General features: G+C 39.2%; 1 long non-coding RNA gene across 1 annotated transcript in view; it reads right to left on the bottom strand.

Annotated features, from left to right (window-relative positions):
* The window catches only part of LOC113601063 (uncharacterized), a 521,919-nt gene that overhangs the window by 474,467 nt on the left and 21,651 nt on the right, over positions 1-25,801 (bottom strand). The window contains exons 5-6 of the long non-coding RNA XR_008296022.1: positions 11,311-11,467; positions 3,150-3,285 (exon numbers count right to left, since the gene is read on the bottom strand). This is a non-coding gene — a long non-coding RNA (uncharacterized LOC113601063). The remainder of the gene's footprint in view (positions 1-3,149; positions 3,286-11,310; positions 11,468-25,801) is intronic.

Below are 25,801 nucleotides of genomic sequence, written 5' to 3'. Positions count from 1 at the left end.
GATGAAGTAACATTCTCAAGACTGCACAGCTTGTTACTGATAGAGTGTGGATGGACTCAGGCCCAGCTTTGTCTGACTCTCAACCTGTGTTTCCAGCTTTCTGAGGGTTGCCCACATCTCGGACCCTATTGCAACACCAATGGCAAATATCATCCTGCAAAATCTCTCCAAAGGACTCAATTCAAAGGTTCCTGGAGCTGGGTTAACAGGAAGAAAAATTACAAAGGGCAGCATAGTTCTATATTATTCCTTAAATGAAATTTTAGGATTAAAAAAGCAACTCATCTTTATGGTATAAAATGCAGAAAGCACAGAAAAGTATAAGGAAGAAAAAAAATAGCACTTCTTATTCTACCACGCATGAAATACTACTTAGCCGTATTTCCTTCCTGTCTTTGTCCCATATATGTATGTTCAACTGCCTAACTCAGTTCCTGGAGCAGTGGAACCTCATTTAAGGACGAATAAAATTTTAGCTGATTATCTTCAGTCTTCCTATTATACCCCTCTGCCCCTTTAGCTACTACAGGAATGACACGAGTACTTTTTCTTGAGCACCTATTATATCAAAGTATATTGCTAGATAATTCCATCCTCATGACCTCTTTATGAAGCAAATACTGTTTTATCATTATTGTTACTTTGTAGATGAGGAGACCGAGGCTTAAAGGGTAAAGCAATCACCTTGCCCAAGGTCACACTAGTTACAGTTACACACATGATCAATATCATGATCAAGCCTCTGCCTAGAGTCACTAGGAAGTATTGCTTGCATGGCAGTGACTCGGTTTAGAGTGAGCATTTGTAGTCCCTAGAAAGCACCGCCAGCATTGCATGGACAACAGAGAAGTGTCCAAACTCAGCGATTCGGAGCCTTGGCAAAAGTTCCAAACTGTTTTCCTCTAAATTTTCACTAAAGAATACTAAGGCCCTCTGACGTATCAATGGTATCTTAAGGAATAACCCTAGGAAACCAAAGATTCTCATATTAAGCAAGGAAACTAGACTGATAAATGTGACATTGAATTCGCTTTCCATAAAAAAGATCTAGAAAAAAATTACGTAACAGAAAAAAACCTAGGAAAATTACACATCATAAAAGGGGTCCCCTGCAAATGTCAGAATATAGTTGCAGTTTTAATGTCAGCATCCTGATTTTCTTTTGGTTATTCTTCAGCTGTAGAATATCACTGCTGAAACAGAAAGGTGTGTCTCTCCATTAAATTGGCCCTCTGTCGAAAGACAGATACCATATGTTTTCACTCTTATGTGGATCCTGAGAAACTTAACAGAAGACCATGGGGGAGGGGAAGGAGGAAAAAAAAAAAGAGGTTACAGTGGGAGAGAGCCAAAGCATAAGAGACTCTTAAAAACTGAGAACAAACTGAGGGTTGATGGGGGGTGGGAGGGAGGGAGGGTGGGTGATGGGTATTGAGGAGGGCACCTTTTGGGAGGAGCACTGGGTGTTGTATGGAAACCAATTTGACAATAAATTTCATATATTGAAAAAAAAAGCCTTCATAATAAAAAAAATAAATAAATAAAAATAAATTGACCCTCTGTCTACAAGTAGACTGAATCAAAACCCAGACATAGAAAACCCCTCACAATGGAGTAATGGCTGATAAATTCTTTAGTATAAAGAGGTGCTATGACACTGCATCTGACGGCACTGAAGTTGACTGTTAAAAACAATGTATTAGGTATGTTCTGTCAATCCAGCATATGTGGACAGCAGGTTGCTAAAACAACCAATAATATCAACACACATCCTAAAGGTTAAGTCATTAAAATTTTAAAGAAAAAATTATATAGGCTTTTTATATTAGGCTTTTTAACTGCATAAAGTACAAATTAGATTAATCACTTACTCCAATGTTGAATTCATTTTGGGTTTTAGTATGTGTTGAAATTGGGAGGAAAACAGATTTTTGTCAATATCCTGGGAAGTGATTTAATGCTAGCCTGATTCTATAGATGAATAAATTATTTAAGATGACTTGACTCTGGAAAATGAAAAGCCACTCTGAATATTTCATTAGATGGCACATGTGAAAGTGAACATAATTCAGATACATTGATATTTGGACACAAACAATTCTCAGTGAATTGATTGTCTTTCCTCATTCAAAATAAAGGCTCTGAATATTTCTGGGGATTAAATTTACTTTAAAGCCATTCAATGAATAATTTAAAGAAAATCTTCCAATATCCTCCAATCTAAGTATACAGAGAAGTCAATAATTCAATGGTTAGTGTACAAAGATTTTCCATCACACATCTCTTTTAAATAAGAGATTTCTATTTATTTTTTCAAATGAGTCCAAAGAAATTTGCTCAATATAAAACATTCTGATAAAGTTCCTAACCCAGCCTTCTTTCTGAAAAGAAAAAATGTTTGTCTCTAAGATTTAACTGCAAAAAAAAATGTGGTCTGTACATGTAACAATAAAGTGCAGGGGAAAAAAATTGGAGGCTGTTGTGTGTGCGTTTTTTTCCAAACTCTCCCATTATATGTCATTGTGATTCGAAGGTGGGTTTAACTTCTCAAAAGTCTGATCACTGTTAAACCAATTAGATTGTCTGTCAGGTGCTGAAACCTGTCACCTAATAGCACAGAGCCGTCATCACTCAAGGATTTCAACTACACGTCTCATCAGGGTACCTGAGCAAACGCTGACAGGGAAGAAACCCTATGAGTACATGTTTTAAAAGTCAAGTAAATTATTTAAATGCTCTGTCAGAATAGGCAGATGTGATGTGAATTGGGAATCAAGGGAATCTGGACTCCACTGAAGTTTCAATGTAAAAGAAATATATAGCAGTCCCCCGTTATCCACAGATCTGTTCCACCCCCAACCCCCACCATGGATGCCTGAAACCGCGGATAGTACTGAACCCTATATATACTATGCTTTTTCCTATACATATGTACATACTTACAATAAACTTAATTTATAAATTAGGCACAGTAAGACATTAATAATAACAACTAATAATAAAATAGAACAATTATAACAATGCACTATAATACTACACTTGATCTTAGCCAAGAGGCCGGGAAGCCATCACAAAAATGTACTGTAATAAAAGTTACGTGAATGTAGTCTCTCTCTTTCTCTCTAAATATCTTATTGCACTATACTCACCCCTTTTCTTATGACGATGTGAGACGGTAAAATACCTATGTGATGAGATGAAGCGAAGAAAATGACGCAGGCACTGTGACGCAGCGCTAGGCTACTGTTGACCCTCTGATGATTCGTCAGGAGAATCGTCTGCGTCCTGTCGGAAGTAACGAAACTGCGGATGAGGGAGGACTACTGGATGCCTTTTCATTCAAATTACACTATTCTCCAAGTCGCCTGATTCCAGTCTGGGATTGACCTTCCTGGTGTATCATCACCTTGTAGACCATTCCTTGGTTAACATTAACAAACGTTAATTTTAACATTAACAAATGCTTGCTTTGGGGACAATGTGCAGTAAAATAGCAAAGGTGTGTGTTTTGTCGTAGGTTCAAATCCTCTGTTGCATTACTCAACCCTCTTAAGCTTCTCTTTTAGGTCTTTGTCCACGGGTTTTTGAAATAGCAATTTTAGAAATCTACTTTATAATGTGGCTATGAGGATTCTGAGATTGAATATACAATATAGATGTTAATTTTTGTTATTAATTTGCATTGGTTTATGAAAATACAACTGGATGTTAGAAATCACAATCTCTGGGTCTAATACCACTTCCATTTACTGCCTGTATGACCCTAAGCAAAACATGTCATCTCTACATGTCATCTTTAAAATGAGAGTAATAATATCTGTCCTGCTTGTATCTCAAAAATGTTGTGTGAATCAACTGAATAATATAAATGAAAGAGCTTTATGGATAATAAGATAAAACTCTAAGGCATTTTTAGTAACAAATAAGCTAAAAATAAAGTAAATCGAGTAACCAAATGAAAGAGAGAATAGTTACTGGGGCTTCTCCTTTCCAGACTTTTCTCTCAACCATGCCAAAAGGTTTTGGGTCACTTTAGAAGCTTTTCAAAACATTTCCTCAGAGCATGAAGCCAAGGAATCTTTGATTATTGCTCCTTGTTTCAGCCAAGAATAGTTTTTTAACCAAATTATAACGTGAAGGAAAGGCAGACACAGCATATTTGTGTCCTAATAGTTAGACACACATCTCCTTGAATTGCAAGCTTCAGAGAAGTTGTTTTGACCTATCCTTTTCCTCAGAGACATAAACAAATGATAATCAAGTTTCTCCTGAGCTGATTCTTTACTTTACTAGTGACTAAAATCTATTTAAAGAAGGAAAGTGAGTAGTAATAATGAGAACAGAGGATGCTATAAGAATTAGAAATGTAATGGAATATGGTGGGGGGGGGGGAATAACAATGACTTCATCCTGTTAAAAAATGAAGCTAGAATGCTATATGTAGAACATAATCCTCAAATATTAAGTCAGTAAAAGAGAATGATCATACCGCTTCCATGGATGGCAGAAAAGCATAGTGATTCAAAGTACTGGTTTTGGAGTTGATCCATTTGGATCCATTTCAAGATCCACCTCTTACTAGAATGTATTCAACTTCACCAATACTCAGTCTCTTAATCTGTATATCAGGAAAAATAAATCGGGGGGCTATGAGGATTCAATCAGATATGACATGCTTACACTTAGCCCATTTCCAGGAACACATTGATGCCCAGTATATTGACATTATTACAACTAAGGTGAGGATGATGATAAATCAGGAAATGGTTTAGTCCCTGTATTGGTTTCATAGGCTGCCATAACAAATTACTACAAACCTTGTGGCTTAAAATAACAGAAATTTGTTGTCTCACAGTTCTAGAGACCAAAAGTCTGAAATCAAGGAGTTGGTATAGCCATGCTCTTTCTGAAGGCTCTAGAAGGGAGAATCTATTCCATACCTTCCTCTTAACTTTTGGAGTCGCCATCAATCCCTCCCGCTCCTTGGCTTGTAGACACATCACTCCGATCTCTGTCTCTGTTATCACAGGGCATTCCTGCTACGTGTTTTTCTCTGTGTGTCTTTTCTTCACATAAGAATACCAATCACATTGGATTAAAGGCCTATCCTTATTTAACTATGATATCATGTTAACTTAATTAAATCTGCAAATGCCATATTGCCAAGTAAGATCACATTTATAGGTACTGAGGGTTAGGACTTCAACATAGCTTTTTGTGGGACACAATTCATTCACAAAAATCCCTAAAGAAGACGTTAGACATGATGGACTCACACTTAGGCTTTTCCCCCAGGCACATTCTGCATAATTCTGGAAGATACTGCATTTGGTTCTGCAACATTCCTAACCATAAATAATTTAAATGTCAGAAATCATTCAGAATGAAACACGAAACAATTTAAGAAGTGGAAGAGCTGCCTAAAAAGGAAATTTAACAAGAGTGAAATAAGTATGTTGGACAAGCAAAATCCACCGGGAAAGAGTGAGAAGTTCGAACCAGTCCAAAAAACAGAATGAGATATTATTCAAAAAGGATTAAGAGTAACAAACGGGGTAAAATTAAATGAAGAGATGATTTAGAATGAGAACCAGGGGATTTGTTAGGCTAACAATAGTTCTAATGAATGATGGTCAGACAGAGGAAGTAGTGAAATTATGATCTTTTTAGTCATTAAAAATAGGGAACACGGCATAGGAATTAATTATGGCTCAGCAAGCTGAAGATGTTTATCAATTCCTTGATTTTACATACACCTACATCAGTCTTCTACATCAGGTATGGGAGCCCTCATCCCATCTCAGGATGAAGAGGAGAGCAGCGGTGATATAACAAACAGAAGGTTAAGAACACTCTACCTCTCTTTCTGTTCCCTGTCTTCTAGACCTCATCAGAACACCAGCTCCAATTCTATCACTGATGCCTCATGCTATAAAGTCTACCTTTGCAGGTTCTTCTGAGAGTAAGTGAATTCACCTAGATAAAATCCTTAGCACAGAGACAGGCACATGGTGGGTTCTCCATAAAGGACAACTACCTGCTTAGACTGTGATCTTCATTTTCAAAGCCTATGGTGCCTTTTTGTGTCTGTGTGTGTGTGACAAAGTACGCCAGCTCTTCTATGCATCAATCATGCAACACGCGTTTGTTCAGTATGTGCTATGTCACCCAACAGACCTACTATGTGCCCAGCACAGGGATGGACTGGATAAGGGATTTAAAACTAAGCATAGTGAACATTCTCCATCTCAGAAAATTTCCTACCTCTACACTGTACCTCGCTGCAATTTGAGACATTAGAGGCTAATTTTATGGCTTTTGCATATGCTATAACATAACCTTGAAGGGTTTTTTGTTTTGCTTTGGTTTTTTTTTGTTTGCTTGTTTGTTTGTTTGTTTGTTTTGGCAAATTACTCACTTCATCTCAGTAAACAAAGCAGTGTCAGGAACATTATGTAATCCATTTTCCTCACTCAATAAACTCAGCAAAGTACATTTAAAGGGTCTGAACTCATTAGAGCAGGGCTAACAAAGTGTCTACCACCTAGCATATATACAGAGGCTGATTTTCTGTGGGCACTGAATATATACACGTGTATGGTGTCTAGGAAAGGACTCAGGAATTATGTTTCAGGGAGGGAATGTTCTCCCTCTGTCGGTTCAAAACCTTAGGAGCTCCCTGGGTGAAATTGGCAACTGGCCCGCAGACACAGAGCCAAGGAGAGAGAGAAGACAGAAGCCGGCCACCCCAGACTCATGGGCGGCAGTTTTAACAAGCAAGGGAACTCATGAGGCTTTCACCTTTGGTGACTACAAATGAGTAAATCCGCACACCTGCCTGCCAGACTCTTAAAAGTTTATAGAGAGGTTCTAACAGGGTTCAGCCACATATATCCTCCAGATGGTCTCAACAACACATTGCTCTCTCCTTCCTTGGCTCCTAGTGCAAGAACAGTTGGTGGAGCCGCATTCCAGAGAACTAAAGTGTTTTTTTAAAACTCCACTGATAGCTAGAATTTCAAATCAATTATTATTCAATCTTAACACTCTTTTAGTAGGAATCACAAGATTGTAAGCTAAACAGGATAATAAGAGAAAAGGCTTGGGAATGATTTAGAACTCATCAAATTAGGTGTCTTCACCCATTGCCCTACGTTTAGAAGGACCTCCTGTTTTTCTACATGAATGAAGTAGGCTCACATTTCTTATGTGCTCACAAAAGCAATCTTAAGAACAGCAAAGGGGAAATGTGATACCAATTTGAATCTGAGCCGAACATTAGTGTTTTATATACTCTAGTTTTGCACAAGAGGTTCTCAGAGAAATGGAAATAGTCTAGAATAAGTTGGGCATCTCATAACAAAATCTATGGTGCAAGTACGTATTACTACTTTCTCCATTTTACCAATGAAGAAACTGAGCCATGGAGAGTTTCAGCAGCTAGCCCCGGGTCACAGAACTAGTAAGTGACGTACTCTGGACTCCAGTGAAGGAGGTCTGACCCCTCTCTGAGGTCTATCAACTCATGTGACTGAATCACAGGTGCAGCTGAGCACGCCGGGAGATGTTGAGAAAAGCATTTGGGGACCAAAGTGAAGTGGCCTTGACTATAAGATACAGAGATTATGATTAATTCCACATGAAAGGATTACCGAGGTAGACATTTTGAACAGGACATACTGAGTCCCCACTTCTCTGCATCATTAGAAAGATGAACAAGAATATGCTCCTTTGGCTGGGTCAAATGTAGCCTGTTCCTCTGAATTTCTGGAACTCTTGTCTTTCTGCATCTCCTGGCTGGGCTATAGAAGCATACACAATTACCTTCTGATGAAGGCTTCAAAATCAATTCAGCTTCTGCTTAAAATGCATAAAGCTGCAAGAGAACATCGCTCCCCCCTAACAACTAGAAAAAGTCAGATAGTCTACAAAATCATAATTTTTCTTGAGGCCATCAGGGAGTTGAGGTTACAAGGCATCAAACAAAGTACAAATGGTACCAAGCTCCTCAGAGGAGGAAGGTCATATGACTATCACCTTTGGAAAAGCCTGGGAAGAAAAGTTGACTACCATAAAAGCAGGTAAGAAAAAGAAGAAGAAGAAGAAAAAGAAAACAGCTACAATTTTAATGACTTTTCAAAGGCCAAATGTGGTCTACCAGCTACCAGCTTAGAACAAAAATTTGAAGTGGCATGGGAGGGATAGGTAATATTCCTACCCCCAGGGACCATGTAAAATCCGTTTCTCAGGGAGAGGTAGAGGCAGAGTCCCTGAGGGAGAGGGAGGTCCTTCCAGTCCCCACTAAGAGTCTTGCACTGAGTAAGCAGTAGGCATCTTTAGCTAGAGGAGAGGCAGGGCTGAGGAGGAATAAATAGCCTTGAGGGGAGGGAGGGTTACTTGGCTTCAGAGTACTGTACAAATACAAAACACAGGTCTGTTACCAGTCAGAGGTAGGGTCACCTGTTATTGAACTATAATTTAGCCTATCATAACTTAATCATCTGCCTAACCTGAATCGACATTATGGAAAAAAAGGGAACTATAGAGTCAATATTGGGAATCTGTACTAGCTCTTGAAATATAGATAAGAGCAACTGTTTCTATGATGGATTTGGGGCTGGAACATCAGTTTCCTGACCTCATTTGTATGATCCTAAGAGTACCCTGAAATTTATACTTCCAAGAAAAATGTTCTAAATATAATGCAATCTTTCAGGAATTTTAATGGTCCATTATTCTGTATCTGTTTGTTGTTGTTGTTGTTCACAAAATTCACCCTTCTAAAAGTTTGTTGCATAACATTAAAATATTTTTACTTAATGAAAATTGTTTCATTTGAGAATCTGGGGGAATTCTTGAACATTCCTGGAACAAATCACTCCTTTTTTTCTGGCTGTTGGCTTGCTTTGTGACTTTTTCTTAACCTATGAAGCAGTGAAATAGGGTGTGAGTAAAGCTGAAAAACTACAAGGAAGATTTTCCAAGCCCTCCCAAGCTTCCTGCCTCGAACTCACCAATGAGCACGAGCATGAGAAGCTAAAGCTAACCCAGCCCTTCTCTTTCTTGCCAACATGTCCACAATGTTTAATAACCACCACCAAATATTCTTTGCCCAGTCTTCAGGCAGTTCTTGGCAGTGGAAATTTAGCCAATTTTTGTCCCTTAAAATTTACCCATGGCAAAGTATAATTTCTTTTTTGCTATGTGAAGGAATCTGAACTCATTTTTTGGCAAAGTATTTTAAAATGTGAATTAAAAAAAAAAAGACTCAGCAAACATTAATAGAATATCTTCTATATTCAGCTCAACAAGGTATTTTTGAAATGTGAAACCTTTAATAGGTTTAACAGATAATTATGTAGTAGTACAAATGTGCCAGACACTGTTCCAAGCGCTTCATAAATATTTACTCACTTAACCCTCTAATAACTGATGGCAGGAGATACTTATTTTGCAGATAAGTAAACCAAGCGTCAGAGAAGCAAAGTAATCTGTCCAAGGTCACACAGCTGGTAAGTCAGAGAATAGGATTCAAAACCAGGCCATCTGGCTGCAGACTGCAGAGACCTATGACAAAGTTTATGATTATAGGAAGAAGAGAAATGTGGAGGCTCTGTGGGGAGAAATAACCACAGTTTCATAGCCTTTATAGGAAAACCAATGAGAATTATAGTGATATTAATATATTCAAACATCAAAGCCAAAGGAGTCCCCATTAATTTCTGAAAAGCTCAACTCCAAGGACCTATGGCTTCCCTCAGACCTCAATTACCTATGATAATTGGTTGAAGAACAGGTATGCAGAAATACAAATGGGAAACAAGTGTTTCTTGCTATCTAGATACAAATGTGCCAAATAAATCTCAGTCTAACATGTATAATTTATTTCAGCTTAGATTGGAGGTAAACTAAGTTATTATTCCTAGAAATAGCCAAGTAGATAAGGCATCCACTTGCAGTGAAAATCTTTTGGTGCATCCAAGTGGCAACATTCAAACTATAGAAGAAAGGAGACTCTATTTTGGGTTTTTACTGGCCACTCCAAGCCAGCATGTCCCCCTGTGTTACGCAAGAGCATTCAGTGATGAATTACACTGTGATACTTCTAAAACTTGAGTTTCCCTATATATCTTGTCTCCATACATGTTGTAAATGAAGTTGTCTTCTCTTATCTATGGAAGGTATGTCTCAAGACCCTCACTGGATGCCTGAAACCACACATAGTACCAAATCCTGTATATATTGGGTTTTATATATATATATATATATATATATATATATATATATATATATGACAAAATTTAATTTATAAATTAGGTTCAGTAAGACATTAACAATAATAATAATAAAATAGAACAATTATAACAACACACTGTAATAATAGTTACATGAGTGTAGTCTCTCTCTCTCTCAAAATATCTCATTGTACTGTACTTATCCTTCTTCTTGTTTTGATGTGAGATGGTAAAATGTCTGTGTGATGAAATGACTTGAGGTGAATGACGTAGCCAATGTGATAGAGCATTAGGCTACTACCGATCTGGCAGTTCGGCAGAACTGGGAGATTCTGGCAGAATCCAGAACTGGCAGAAGGGGGGATTATCTGCTTCTGGATTGTAAGTAACTGAAACTGCAGTAAGTGAAACCATGGATAAGGAGGGATCACTGTATCAATCCAACAAATCACAAACTGGTATATAAATGTGAATTCATATAATAGTAAGTACATCTTGGTATGCATAATGAAAACTCACACATAGCGACACTCTCAATGTACACAAGAAAGTCAAGATTTTTGTGAAATGTAAAAGGAAGCAGTTCTAGTCTGCAAAATTATATACAGCTCTGAGTTGAAATCAACAACTATTTCATTGAATAACCTGCAGCTAATATCTGATTAATGACTCTTAATTACCAGGAAGCACTTTAAAAATATGAAGAGCCATATAAATGTTAAGGATATTATCTTCAAAAGTCTCTAGTGCTTTCCTTCAGGCAGGGCAAACAGCTCTTTATTCCCATCTGCCTGGGCATTTATTTTCACTCACCATGAACAATGCCTTCTTTCTTACAATTTTATTTTCTTATTTTTGCAACTCAGAACTAGCTCTCCAGGAGAGTGTATGGCATCTCTGCATGTTTTTTCCTGTGCATATATACCTATAATAAAGCTTAATTTTTAAGTCAGGCACAGTAAGAGATTAATAACAATAATAAAATAGGATAGTTAATAACAATATACTGTAATAAAAGTTATATAGCTGTTGCTCTCTCTCTCTCTCTCAAAATATCTTATTGTGTTGTATTCACCTGTCTTCTTGTGACAATATGAGATGGTATAACGCCCACATGCTGAGATCATGTGAGGGGAATGACACAGGCACGTAGCATGTGGCTACTCTGGACCTTCTCACGGTTCATCAAAACGAGGACCATCTGCTTCCAGACCATGGGTGACCATCAGTAACTGAGACAGCAGAAAGCAAAACCACAAATAAAGGAACTATTATTGTATTCTACAGCTTGCCAAGCCATGGAATGTGCCTTGAAAAAAGTCACAAAACATATAATTCATTAGAGAAAGCAACAGATCACCCACAAGTGGCATTATCCGCCAACGGGTAATCGACCACCTTAGCTTTCCTGGAGGGAGCCATACGAAATACTACACAAAAAGGAAAAGATAAAATCATAAGCAAAACAAAATTAAACTAAATGCTCTCTATATAAAATGAGATATTCTCAATTACAAAAATATGACAGTTGCCATTCAATATAAATTACTATCCTTCATCACTCTGTCATGCACACGTTAGCTGCCCAATGTGTTCCCACCTGCTACCCATTTGCCCCAAACACAGGAAAAGCATCGTCAAGTTTTCTCAAAAGAATCCACTTTTATCCCCCCAAAAAGAGAAATGTCTATTGCAACGAAGATTATTCTGCTAGGACTTGAAGAACAGAACCAGAGAAGAGTAACTGCCAGAGCACAGACAAAAACCAACTTAAAAATTCATGGAGCACATTTTTCTTCCCCCCAAATTTCCTAAAGCCATGCTGCTCCCGGAGCTTTCATTCTGGATCATCCCACCACCCCCATTCGTTTGTATCTACCTGTTATGCACATACATTTCCTTTCTTGTCCTATCTTGTGATTAGGGGACTCTCTTTTCCTTCCCGGGCATGCCCTTTGGGTCTTACTCTCCAACCCAAGCAATTTAATGAAGTTCTCCCCGCCACACACAACAAAATTCTCCCTCCCCTGAGAGAAGTCCTGGCGAGGAAACTTTTATCTTGTTACGCTTTCTCTTTCTCTCTCTCTCTCGCTCTCTCTTTTTAAACCCAGACTATCTTGGGTATACATTGATCTGCTTTAGTGAAGCTGAAAAGAAATTGAACCACTAGAATAAATGTTTCTAAAAGAGGATGTATTTCTGCTTTGCCCATCCCTCACTCTCCTCCTGCCTTCCACTTCCCAATCAGGAAAAGTTCAGAAAACATGGAAAAACACTAGGCAACGTGGCTGAAGAGCAAAGGAAGCTGGTAACCACTTCCATTGCTGATTCTGACATCAAAAGAGTCTAACTTTAGGGAGGTGGACTTAAAAGAAGATCGTTATAATGTTGGTTTCAGGGAATCATTCTGGAAAAGTAGGACTCTGTGAAGCAAGTGTCAGATATTATTATCCATTTGTTACTCCAGCATTGCAGTGGGCAGCACGAATCACTTTTATTTGATAGGTCTTTAGATAGGAAATGACCCCTGAATCCTTTATTTCCACTTGTGCATCACCCTACTTAGCCTCTGTAATGTATCCTCGCTTGGCCCAAATGTGCTTAAAACTACAATCTGGTATTATAAACACACACGCGCGTGCACGCACGCACACGCACACACACACACACAGTGCCTGGAAAATCCAGTCTGTGGAACACAGTCAGGGCAGGTGCAGAGCCAGCAAGGTCTGCAGAGTTTATCTCCAGTTTCTTCCGTCTCCTCGCCTGGGGTCCTTGCATCCCTCCTGGTGATACCGCCACAGGAGGACCTCTCTCTGACTAGCTACAGCCAAGTTTCTAAATCTCTTTGTGGCTCAGTTTTCCCATCCACCTAATGAATGTAGTGCCATTGAACTGATAGCGTTGTACTCACCATTTAAAAAGTAACAATATATGTAAAATACTTAACACAGCCCCCAAAACATAGTGGACACTCAATAAACACCGAATATTGTTTTTGTTGTTGGTATCACTTGACTCCTCTTTGACCAAATTACAGAGTAAAAGAGGCCATGGGAGAATCCACCAGCCTCCCTCCAAAACCATACCCCCTGAGAGACAGCAAAGACCTCCCTATCCCAACCAAACCCACTCCACTTCCTCCCAGAAATGTTAAGGTCTTTGCCAACCTCCGAAGAATTGCTACCGTGCCATCAGTCTGAAAGAAGTGCAGATAAACAACATGTGAGAATCAGAACACTGCTTTTACTTCCCCCATCCATAAACTAATGGGCACCACAACAAGCCAGAAAAAAAGCAGTTTCAAGATAAATTTCTGTTAAGGACACTAGCTTGCCTCGCTTGGCCCACTCAGAACCTTGCAGGCCGCCATGAGACCCAGGGGTCCGTTTATAACAAAACCAGGAGGGTTTCTTAAATTCAGCTGTTCTAAAAGTTGACTGACAATAACAGTCCACATCTCTGAGATGTATATTTTACTATTCATAATTATAAAACATGAATCTCACAGGGTATGAGGTAGATTTTGATATTAGTTAATAATTTCTCCTCACTCTAAAAGATAATATTAATTTTTTTAAATCTGGCTTTAGGCTGGATTCTCATCTGTGTCTCATATGGTTCTTGTCCTGTGCTATCCATGTTGGAAACTTTGTTTTTGAGTCCCAGGACCTTCTTACTGAATCAGTGCCTTTGTATCAGCTGCAAAGTCATGAGTTTATGAATTTATTTCTATATGTGAATATAGTAAACTCCTGCAGAGACTTGGACATAAGCGTTGGCACATCTCTGCTGTTGAATAGTGTGTACCAAAGCCAGCTCAAGGTTCTTCTTATCAGGGGAGCAGGAATATTCTTGGAGAGGCTCTCTCCTCCTTGTGAGTAGACTAAGAACTCTGGCAGTCTGCAGGGAAGAGGTCAGTCCAACGTCCGCACTCGTATGTGGAGAGCCAGAAAATCAGTGGGCGACTGCCATTGCTTCCCCCTGACACAGAGGGAGTACCGGTCCCCTGCTGACTCAGAAATCCATGAGGTCATGTGAGTTTTTGAGAGAAAATAATCCACTGCTTTTATTTTCAGCCAAGGGCAATTCCACTGACATGTGCTTTCAACAAATATTCATTGAGCATCTCTAGGTAAGGCAGATACAATTGTGAAAAGGACAGCGTCACCCTTACCTTCCTTGCACTGACACTGATGACAAGCAGAGCATGTTTATGAAGCCCCGACACTCAGACTTCACTCACCAAAAAACAGTGAGGCCAACACTTGTAGAAAACGTCATCTTTGATTACATGTTCTCTCTCCTCATGTTCCTCTGGCACTTTTCTTAGATTGCTTTTATTTTATTTTATTTTATTTTATTTTATTTTATTTTATTTAAGTTTATTTGTTTTTGAGAGAGAGAGAGAGACAGAGCGTGAGCGCGGGAGGGGCAGAGAGAGAGGGAGACACTGAATCTGAAGCAGGCTCCAGGCTCTGAGCTGTCAGCACAGAAACCTAACGCGGGGCTCGAACTCACAAAGTGCAAGATCACGACCTGAGCCGAAGTCAGAAGCTCAACCAACTGAGCCACCCAGGCTTCTCAGATTTTTATTTTATATTTGGTTTTATTATTTTTATTTTATTTTATTTTATTTTATTTTATTTTAGTAAAAGCACATGAAATGTGTCCCCTTACCAAGTTTCTAAGTATACAACACACTATGGTAGACTATGGGCACAACGTTGTACAGCAGATCTCTAGAACTTTGTCATCTTGCCAGACTGAAATCTTACAGTTTAAAGCCAGTTGATTTAGCAACTCCCCAGTTTCTCCACCACCACCCCTGCCCCACCCCCAGCTCTGGAAACCACCATTTCACTTTTTGATTCTATGAACTTGACTACTACGGATACCTCATATAAGTGGAATCATGCAATACATAGCACTCTGCACAGATCCAATCTCATCTGATTGATTTTTTATTTACTTGATTTAATTCATTTCCTTCTTTATCTCTACATTTCTTAAATCACAGCTATTTAAAAACAGGACACATCTGCTTCACCCACACTTACAATACATTCACCATCACCTGAAAAAGAAATATTGCCAACTGCACAGAAACATTTGGAAGGGTCCAAGCCCTGCCGGTACCCACTGGCCTCCTCTTACCAAGGTTTTCAAGGTTTTCAGTTTAACCATGACATTGTATTTTAGAGCTTTTCTAACTCAGACTCCAGAAAGAACCCTGGAATATCAGTAGCATCTTCCTCGGGTGGCCTGAGGAACAGAGGTGGCAGGGTCTATCTGCAATCCCGTGGCCCAGTTAGCACACAATTTCATGCCCATGTGGCTTTAAATTTGGGGTCTCATTTCATCCAAATAGCCAAGCATCCCTGCTAAACAGCACGGTGGTACACAGAGTAATTACGGCAAAATGCTGCGCCTCCCTATGGGCTCTGGCAGCACAGGACAGTCTTTTAACAACTCCTCTCCCATCCGCTGTCTTAAGGAAAACAGAGGAGCGGAGGCCCGTGGGGGTGGTCATGAGCCTGCATCCCCTTAGTGCCCAGAAGCGGCTGTGCTCCCGTCTGCCTGCACATTTGGGATGCCAGGTGTGGAAGGAACCCCGAATCTTTCCCTTCAGCTGGTCTGGCCTCGCACCCCTGCCGGGTTAGTCTCTGTGAGAGCCAAAGAGCAAAGAGCCTCCTCGCATAAAGCAGGCATTATGAATGCATCTGTTTCGCCAGCTCAGCAAGGCAGCGTGACTGGAGATAAATATTTTTGGCAAATAGTACAACAACTGCTGTCACCGTGTAGGGACACAGTAGTGCCTGAGCAACACAAATAAGTTACTTGGACTTTGGAAATCAAGAGTCGGAACATCAAGAGATGATGGATGGCAGCAGAGAATGAGGCGAAGGGAACGGCTCATGCTCTGCAGGACTGGAAAAGGTTCTTTTCCTTCTGGGAAGCTTTGAAAAACTGGAGGCACAGGAAGGCCAAGGTCTTTGCTCCCTGCCCACAGCCAGATGGATGTGCCACCAGCAAGCACCTGGGCTCTGGGCTGAGGCAGAGGGAGGGGATTGAAGGGCTCTATCTCCAAAGTCAAAAAGAGGCCTTTGCATTCAAGGTGTGATGCATTTAGTAACTTCCTTTCTTCTGAACATTTGCTTTCCATTTCAAGTCAGCTCCCGTGGTCCCTGCAGAACTTTGCAATCTCTCTTTGAAAGGCAGAATTCACACAGAGAGAAGGAGGTGTCCACTCGGGCAGATCAATGGAGTTTTCACCTCAGACAGAAGTCAATTAAATAGATTGGAGGACTTTGGGACTCACAGCCTGAAAAGGTCATGGGTGTGTGTGTGTGTGTGTGTGTGTGTGTGTAGGTATGTGAGCATGTGAATGTGTATACACGTGTGTGAGCATGAGTTTGTGGGCATACTCCCACTCTTTTTACTGTAGTCAGGGAGCTGGTCTATTCTGCTCACTGATGAAGCACTGAAACTTTCACCTTGAGATCAACGACTGTTAACTGCACTCATTATAGATGAACCGACTGACACCCCTTGAGTTTCCAGAGAGTAACAGAAGCCCTTCAATCCGCCTGGTGCCCCACAAAATGGCTTTACAGCCATTCCCCAGGATATTCCAGGCTCCTCCCTCGGAGCCTTTTTCAAGACTGACAACTTCTCTTCTTCAGGAGTAACACTGCTATTGCCAGGGACAATCTGCTCCAAACTTTCTGCTCGTTGTTCCAGCTTCCAGAGGTGAACTACTACTTATCCAGAATGTCCACTACCCTCCTGTCTCTTCATTTTTCCTGAAATTTCAACTGCTTCTCATGGTGGTTTGAACCCCAACCATGCCCTGACCTGAAACACCGATGAGGCAGCTCACCTTGGGATCAGTTTTATTCTTTCACACCTACTAACTGTTGTGAGACACACAACACATTTTACCTCTAATCCTATGAATTCAACAGGCAATAGCACAAAGAGGTTAAGGATACAGGCCTTAGAATCAGTCTGCCTTGGCTCATAATCCCAGTTTCTCCATTAGCTAGTTGTGTGGCTTTGAATTAGCAGCTTCATGCTCCCACACATCAGTTTATTTATCTGTAAAATGGGAATGATAGCAGTACCTGCCTCATCAAATAAGTGTGAGAATTCAATGAGTTAACACAAGGTAAGATGCTTTAAAAATCTTGGCACAAAGGTTACTTGTTATTACCTATATGAGAGCTCTGCCAAGTGTATCTTATTCCAATATTCTAAAGGATGAAGCCAAGCCTGGAGAAGTGAGGAGGCTGCACGGAGAGTAAATGGCAAAGCTACATTTTAAATTCAAAAGAACCATTCTCCAGAACCTATGCTCTTGCCTCACTACATGATGACCCTCCCTTCAGTGACACTCACAGCTAGGCTTTTGTTCTAAGCCTTACCAACTCCTGGGCATAATGAAAGGTAGCCCAAGTAACGGTAACAGTTGATGATAGTTATGATTATAAAAGCCTGGGTTTCTCTGCTCCACTACCAGCACATACCCCCGACCACAAGCCTTTTCAAAAGAGAAAAGTGATTTTTTTTCATGTCTTCTGCAGGCAGGAGGTGGAGGGGAAAAAAGAACAAAATGAGACAGGTGAGTCAGGAAGTAAAGAGACCATGACATCTGGAAGAGAAAGAAACATCTCATTTTCTGAAGAAAAAAAGTATATTTTCTTGGGGTGCCCAGAAGGCTCAGTAAGTTAAGCTTCCGACTTTGGCTCAGGTCATGACCTCACAGTTTCTGAGTTCCAGCCCCACGTCCGGCTCTGTGCTGACAGCTCAGAGCCTGGAGCCTGCTTCGGATTCTGTGTCTCCCTCTCTCTCTGCTCCTGCCCCACTCACACTCTGTCTCTCTCTGTCTCTCTCTCAAAAATAAGCCTTTAAAAAAAAGTATACTTTCTTTATTTTCATTTTTAAAAAAGCTTTCCCTGTGTGGCCTTTTTTTTTTTACATTAGTTTTGTATTTGAATTTTTCCAAAAATTTGGAAAACTTTTTTTCTAGTGATTACATTCCTATCTATGACTTTACATAATATATTTAATCCTCTGTTTCTTTTAAGGAGTAGAGGTTTTTTAGAATTATTATAGGTTAAAAATCATTCCTTTATGGTTTGTGCTGCAGGGATCCTTATTTAATAAATCCTTGCCTACTCAAAGTCACAGGGGTGTATTTTTGCAGTACCAATTAACTTTATGCTTTGACCAATGATGAAATTAGCCCATATATTTTTCCTTTCCTTTCACCTCCCTCTACTCTGCTGCCCCATTGAGCTGATGATATTATCATTTTAGTGTTCGCCTTTGTAACGGAAAGTATACTTGTGCCTTTATCTAGAGGATTACCAAGAACAAGCCTGCGGGAACAGCCTGTGCCTGGTACTAGCAGTAAGAATGCGCATTGTTCACTAGAAAATTTTAAAACAAAAATAAAACCAACTACAAGTCAGTCGGTCACTATTACCCACATTGCACCAGTAATACATGTCAGTGATAAAATATTCTTCCTCATAAGGAGACACCACTCCCACTGCTACATACCCTTTTCCATGTCTCTCAGTTGTTTTATCAGCTTTATAGAATATCTTTTAATGCTTCACTGTAAACGATGAGAAAAACAACAAAATGATCATAAATTGTTGTCTCTTCATGCTTTTATTTTTTTTAAGTTACTATAATCAAACAATTATTGAGTGATTTCTTTCTTTTTTTTTTTTTAATTTACATCCAGATTAGTTAGCATATAGTGCAACAATGATTTCAGGAGTAGATTCCTTAGTGCCCCTTACCCATTTAGCCCATCCCCCCTCCCACAACCCCTCCTGTAACCCTCTGTTTGTTCTCCATATTTATGAGTCTCTTCTGTTTTGTCCCCCTCACTGTTTTTATATTATTTTTGTTTCCCTTCCCTTATGTTCATCTGTTTTGTCTCTTAAAGTCCTCATATGAGTGAAGTCCTATGATATTTGCCTTTCTCTGACTGACTAGTCTCACTTAGCATAATACCCTCCAGTTCCATCCACATAGTTGCAAATGGCAAGATTTCATTCTTTTTGATTGCCAAGTAATACTCCATTGTATATATATACCACATCTTCTTTATCCATTCATCTATCAGTGGACATTTGGGCTCTTTCCATACTTTGGCTATTGTTGATAGTGCTGCTATAAACATGGGGGTGCATGTGTCCCTTCGAAACAGCACACCTGTATCCCGTGGATAAATGCCTCGTAGTGCAATTGCTGGGTTGTAGGGTAGTTCTATTTTTAGTTTTTTGAGGAACCTCCATACTGTTTTCCAGAGTGGCTGCACCAGCTTGCATCCCCATATTCATGCCTTTCTAATATTTGTCAGGGTTTATACCATTCATGCTGTGTTCTGTGGCCATATTTGTTTTTGTGCAATGAAATAGACTCAGTGCACACCACCATTTTTCTGTATTTGCCATTTATCTATCTCCTGATTAGCTGAGGTTTATCCTCTCATAGTTTTTTTAAAGAAGGGGTCAAAAATTCCCTGCATTCTAACATATTACAAAATGTGTGTCATGCTAACACAGGCATAATATTTTGGCTGGGTATGAAATTCTTAAGTGCTGCCCAGTATTTTCTGTGAAGAAGCCTAAGTCTAGATTACTGTGTTTGGCTGGAATTTTTCTCTTTTACTTGAGGTTTGCATGTATCATTCTGGGTAAAAGGTTTCTGGGAAATAGCATGCTCTTTCAAACTGTAGATTTTTCTTTCATCCACAAAATTGCCTATTTTTCTGATTCATTATCTCCATTTTTCCTCTTTAGGACACAACTAATGCATATCATTTTTGACTATTCTTTCTAACTTTTTGCTTCTATTTCAGCATGCTCATTTTTATCATGCCCCTTATTGTATTTTCATCAATGTCTGGTTGCTGTTTTGCTACTAATAGTTTTGCTTTAGTTCTATAGCAGTTTTTCTTTCTTTTTTATTTCTATTTGGCTTTGACTTTTTCCTGAACTCTGCCAGCTTACAGTCTATCTTTGTACTCTCTAACCAGCTCCCCTTGATGCCTTATATTTCTGCTTTGTCTCTTTTCTGTGTTAGAGAAATAGCCTCTTTAATTTTTTTTTTAATGACTGGTGAGTATCTGGGTATAATATTCATCTGCAATGTATTTCTAGTGAGCATTCACTATCAGCAACTTGTTTTCCTTTTCTTCTTCTATTAATAACTGTATGTATTTATGACTTTTTCCCATCATTTGAATGAGGTAAGTTTTTCATGAACAAATTGTATATATGAGGGTCATGTGGGAAAGGAGCCAGGACGTGGTTTCTCGTGTCCCATGGGAGTATCTATGAGCTTTTTGAGAATTTACTTTTCCCTAGCTGTGGAGTTCATCAGTTGTAGAGAGGTTTATAACGTAAAGACTCCCAGAGTTCCACCCATGATCACAAGGACAGAAAGCTTCTTGCAAATTGTTTTACCTATGTAATTCTTCCTTTGGTCTTGTCCTTCATTTCACAGAACAATACCAAGCAGAGGGAAGACATCTATGCCAGCCGTGAACCTTGTTCCCAATTTCCTCCAAGAGCTTTATCCTCTAGGTGAAACTCTACCTTAGAAAAGCACACAGGTTTCTGGGATCTACTCACATGGACATCTCTTTGATTCCACCCCCACCCATGGGTAGATCACCCCCACCGTTATAATACTTCACCTGCTTTGTTGTTCCAAATATATGTTATCTCTCACTTCTACTGGAGACAGATATTAGGTTTCCATTTCTCATTCTTGCCGCTTTTGGACAAGCCAAAAGGGGAAGAGGGACATCACAATTTGGTATCATCGTCTTCAGAATGGAAATTACTAGATCTTAAGAGAGAACCAATTTTGTAACTAAAAATGACAGAGATCAATAAAAAGAAAGGAAGAAGAAGAAGAAATTTCACTTTCCAGTAGAAAATCTATTCTTCACAAAGAAACCCACAAGAGTCAGTACACACTCTCGGGTATTGGTTGGCTTTTCACTCTAGTTACTATTTTTATCAGGAAATCCATGACTAAATCATCTTGTCTGGCATAACTTGTTAACAAGGAGGTCATGTTATTTCAATCCCAGGTATTTGTCATCTCAATAGATGCTAGCAGTTGACAGAAGTTTTAACTCATAGAAGCAGAAAATAGAATAATAATTTCCAGGTGTTGGGGGGAGGGGGAAATAGGGAATGATTTATCAATGTGTATAAAGTTTCAGTTATACAAAGTGAATAAGTTCCAGATATTTCTGTATAACATGGTACCCATAGTAACAATACAGTATATGCACTGTAAAATATGAGGATCCATTTGATGTTACATATTCTTCCCATCACATTCCCCACCTCACACACACAAGAATACAACAACACTTTTGGAGGTGAAGGAAATTCCTGGTATCTTGGTTGTGGTGATGGTATCCCAGGTATATGCACAGGTCCAAATTTCTCAAGATGTATACATTACATGTGTGGATTTTTTGTGTATCAATTATACCTCAATAAAGCTAAGAACAACACAAAAAATAAACTAAAGTTTTCTTTTAACTGCAATGAGACTGTGACTTATCCCATGATAGTATTGACTGCATTGATTTTGTTTTATTTAAAAATAAAATTCTAACGTGAGAACAGAGAATTAATTAATGGAGGAGAAGAACTAGTTATATCCACCGACTGTCAGCCTTTTTTATTTGTGGGTGGCAGAAAGACTGGTGAGACAAGAGAATTTTCACTGCTGAAAGCATCATAGAATTAGCTGTCACACTTGACATTAATGTTAATTGTGGACAAACTGAATCTTCTGACAGATTTTCTGCAGCCAGTAATTTAGTAAAAGTGCTCTGCTTTGGAACACCAAGAATGTCAGCTAAAGGTCAGCTTCCAGGGCATTGAAATGACCCCTTTCTGTAACAAGATGTTAAAATTGGACTCTTTATGCCTTAGTCTAAAGCTGGAGAAAGCAAACAATAGGTACTAAGTACCCCTGCTTTACAAAGTGCAGGGCATGATCGGCTCTGCAGAACTTGCAAAGTGAATGATAAGAAATCAGTGTTGCAGGGGCGCCTGGGTGGTGCAGTCGGTTAAGCGTCTGACTTCAGCCAGGTCACGATCTCGCAGTCCGTGGGTTCGAGCCCCGAGTTGGGCTCTGGGCTGATGGCTCAGAGCCTGGAGCCTGTTTCCGATTCTGTGTCTCCCTCTCTCTCTGCCCCTCCCCCGTTCATGCTGTGTCTCTCTCTGTCCCAAAAATAAATAAACGTTGAAAAAAAAAAATTAAAAAAAAATTAAAAAAAAAAAAAGAAATCAGTGTTGCCATGATTTTTCATCAACTCTCTTGAGGTATAAAAAAGATGAAAGTTAAAGGGATTGCAGAGAAAAATTACTCGAAAAAATTACAAGATCTGGAGGGCTATAATATTTTCTCTGCCCTTCCTAGAGGGGAAAAAGGGCAAGTAACAGAAGCATCTAGCAAACGGCTAAGAGCATCTAACTTTGATTGCTTAGCATATGTGAGGTCCAAAGACAGATGTCAGACCAATGCTGGAAGAAGTCTGAGGCAAAAAGCTGAAGCTTGTGACTACAGAGTAAAAGCCTACACTGGAAACAAACTACAATTCACGGTGGGATAAGGGTTTGTGAGTGTTTTCGCGGTGAGATATGGGCCACATTGGGAAGGAAACTGACCCGGAGCTGCCTTCCAGTGGAATTTGCTCAGGCGATTCCCGAAGTGTATGATAGAACCCAAAAGAGAGAGTTAGTATGGGATGAGCTGTTGGATACACAGAGGCTTAGACTCAAATTATGAGAATTACAATTAGAGAACCCAACAGGGGTATTTCTGTGGAAACCACAAAAGCACCTGAAAGAAAATAATCGGCGTTAGAGACCTGCCATGAACAGAGGGCACCAGTGCCAGGATTTCACCCCTGTGCAGAGACAACTATGGTTTACTGCTACTATAGATTAGTTTTACCTGTCTTAGAATTTCCTGTAAATGGGTTCATATAGTATGTCCTGTTTCATGTCTGGCTTATTTTGCTCAGAATGATGTTTTTGAGACACATCCACGATGTTGCATGTTATCAGTAGGTTATTTTTCTTTCTTATTGCTGAGTATATCCCATTGAATAATTATAGTTCGATGTGCTTATCTAGAAGCTCTATATGTTTTCCTTTTACATTAGAGTCTATCCTCCAATTCAAACTAATGTTTTATGTATGGTGTGAAGTATGAATTGAAGTTCCTTTTTTTTCCATATAGATATCTAGTTGTTCCTGCACCATTTCTTGAAAAGACTCTCATTTGCCCATTAAATTATCCAATTACTGCTGCTACATAACAAACTGCCACAGAAATGAGTGGTTTAGAACAGGTCTTTTAGTTTGGTCACCATTTGGTGGGTCAGGAATTTGAGAAAGGCTCTGCTGGGCAGCTCTTGGAGTTTCTCATGTGAATACACTGAGATGCATGGGATTGCAGCAATCTGAGGGTTCAATTAGCTGGGCGTTAGATGGAGCACATTTACATAACTGGTGTGTTGGCGGTCTACTGCAAGCCCCGCTGAGAGTAGCAATTAAAATATCCACATCTGACCTCTCCACTATGGCAATCATTGGGTAGTCAATCTTACACAATAACTGGCTTCTCCCAAAAGAAATGTCCAAGAGAAACTGCAGAAGGTGCATAACCTTTCATGACCTACTCTCAGAAATGATACAGTGTCACTTCCATCATATTCTTCTGGTCAAAGCAGTCACAGGCCCATCCAGATTCCAGAGAACCCCACATCCTGATCAGAGAGGTATCTGAGAATTTGTCATCATCTTTAAAACCATAACATCATATGTGTGGGGTCTATTCACACACTTTTTTTGTTTGTTTGTTTTATTGATATTCACCTATCCTTACATCAATAATAATATTTTGATTATTATAATTTAAAATAAACCTTGAAATTGAGCAGTGTAGGTTCCTTATTTTTTAAATTGTTTTGACCACTCTAAGTCCACATTTCCATACCTGCTTGGATTTTAACTGGCATCATATTGAATCCATGGAACAATTTGGGAAGAGTTGATTTCTTAATACTATTCTTTTTTTTTTCTTCAATATATGAAATTTATTGTCAAATTGGTTTCCATACAACACCCAGTGCTCATCCCAAAAGGTGCCCTCCTCTTAATACTATTCTTAATGCTATTGAAAGTGGTAATAGTTTCAATCCATAAGTGGCATATTTCTCCATGTATTTAGGTCTTTCTATATTCTCAGCATTGTTTTGTCATGTTTCACGTAGAGAATTTACACATCTTTTATCAAACTTATTCCTAGGTATTTGATAATTTTTGATGCTACTGGCAGTGGAATTGACTTTTAATTTCATTTTCCAATTATTTTTTGCTATATTGCATGTGGGAACGCAATGGTTTTTATACATTGATCTTGAATTCTGAAACCTTGCTAGATAGATTTACTTGTTATACGTTAATATACTGTATACCTCCAATACAATGCTGAAAAATAGTTTTAGGATTGCTTGTTCTCAAATTTTGGGGTCAAACTTGAAATTTTTTGGTAATTATTTTTTCCTTGGATTTTGTTGGTTTGTTTGTTTGTTTTTGCTTCAATCTCACTGTTCCTTATTTCAGGGACTTCAATTATACACAAGCTACACTGACTGATGTTGCTCCCAAAATCTCTGAAGCCCTTTCTTTTTCTCAGGCTCTTCTTCTCTGATTCTATTTGGATAGTTTACTGATCTTTTCTTCCACAGTATTCAATCTTCTGCTAAACTCATCCAGGTAATTTTCCATTTCATATACATCATGTTTTTCAGTTCCATTTAGTTCTTGTTTTATAATTCTAATTTCTCTGCTGAGATTACCCAACTGTTCACCAATTATGACAATATTTTCTTTAAATAACTGAATATGTTTCTAATAGCTATTTAAGTTCTTTTCTGTTGATTCCAATGTCTCTGTAATCTCTGGGTCTGTTGCCATTGATTATTTTATCTAATGATTGTAGAGCACATTTTGCTACTTCTTTTCATAAGCCAGAGTAGCCAAGTATCTTGAGTTGTGGCCTTTCTGGAGTTTCAATTAAATGCCTGAAGTTTCAGCAAGATCTATTTTGATTGATCTGAATTTTAATGCCACCCTGAACTCTGTGATCTCCAAAATTTCAAGTCAGCTCACAGTTCCCTAAGTAGTTGTTTGCTTCCAGGCCTTGCAGAATTTCTCTCTACACATGCAGCTGAGTATTTGGCCAAAGATTCAAGGGTTGCATGTGCAGATTTATGGAGCTCTTTTTCTGCCCAGCTTTCTCCTTCCAGGTATCCGTCCCTGCAAGTTCTGACCTTAGCAGCCCCAAACTCTGCCACCTCAGTGCAGTGAGATTGTTGTGCTTTGCTTGGATTTCAGATTCCTGTGCCATAGTCTAAATGTGCCTCCAGTCAGCAATCTGGGGTAGTCACTGGCTCATGTGTTTTCCTTCTTGTAGAGATTGCAGTCTATTACTGCCTG

Source organism: Acinonyx jubatus, chromosome A1 (genome assembly GCF_027475565.1).
Source record: "Acinonyx jubatus isolate Ajub_Pintada_27869175 chromosome A1, VMU_Ajub_asm_v1.0, whole genome shotgun sequence".
Classification (NCBI taxonomy): Eukaryota; Metazoa; Chordata; class Mammalia; order Carnivora; family Felidae; genus Acinonyx; species Acinonyx jubatus.
This window is presented reverse-complemented; position numbering and strand designations above follow the sequence as displayed.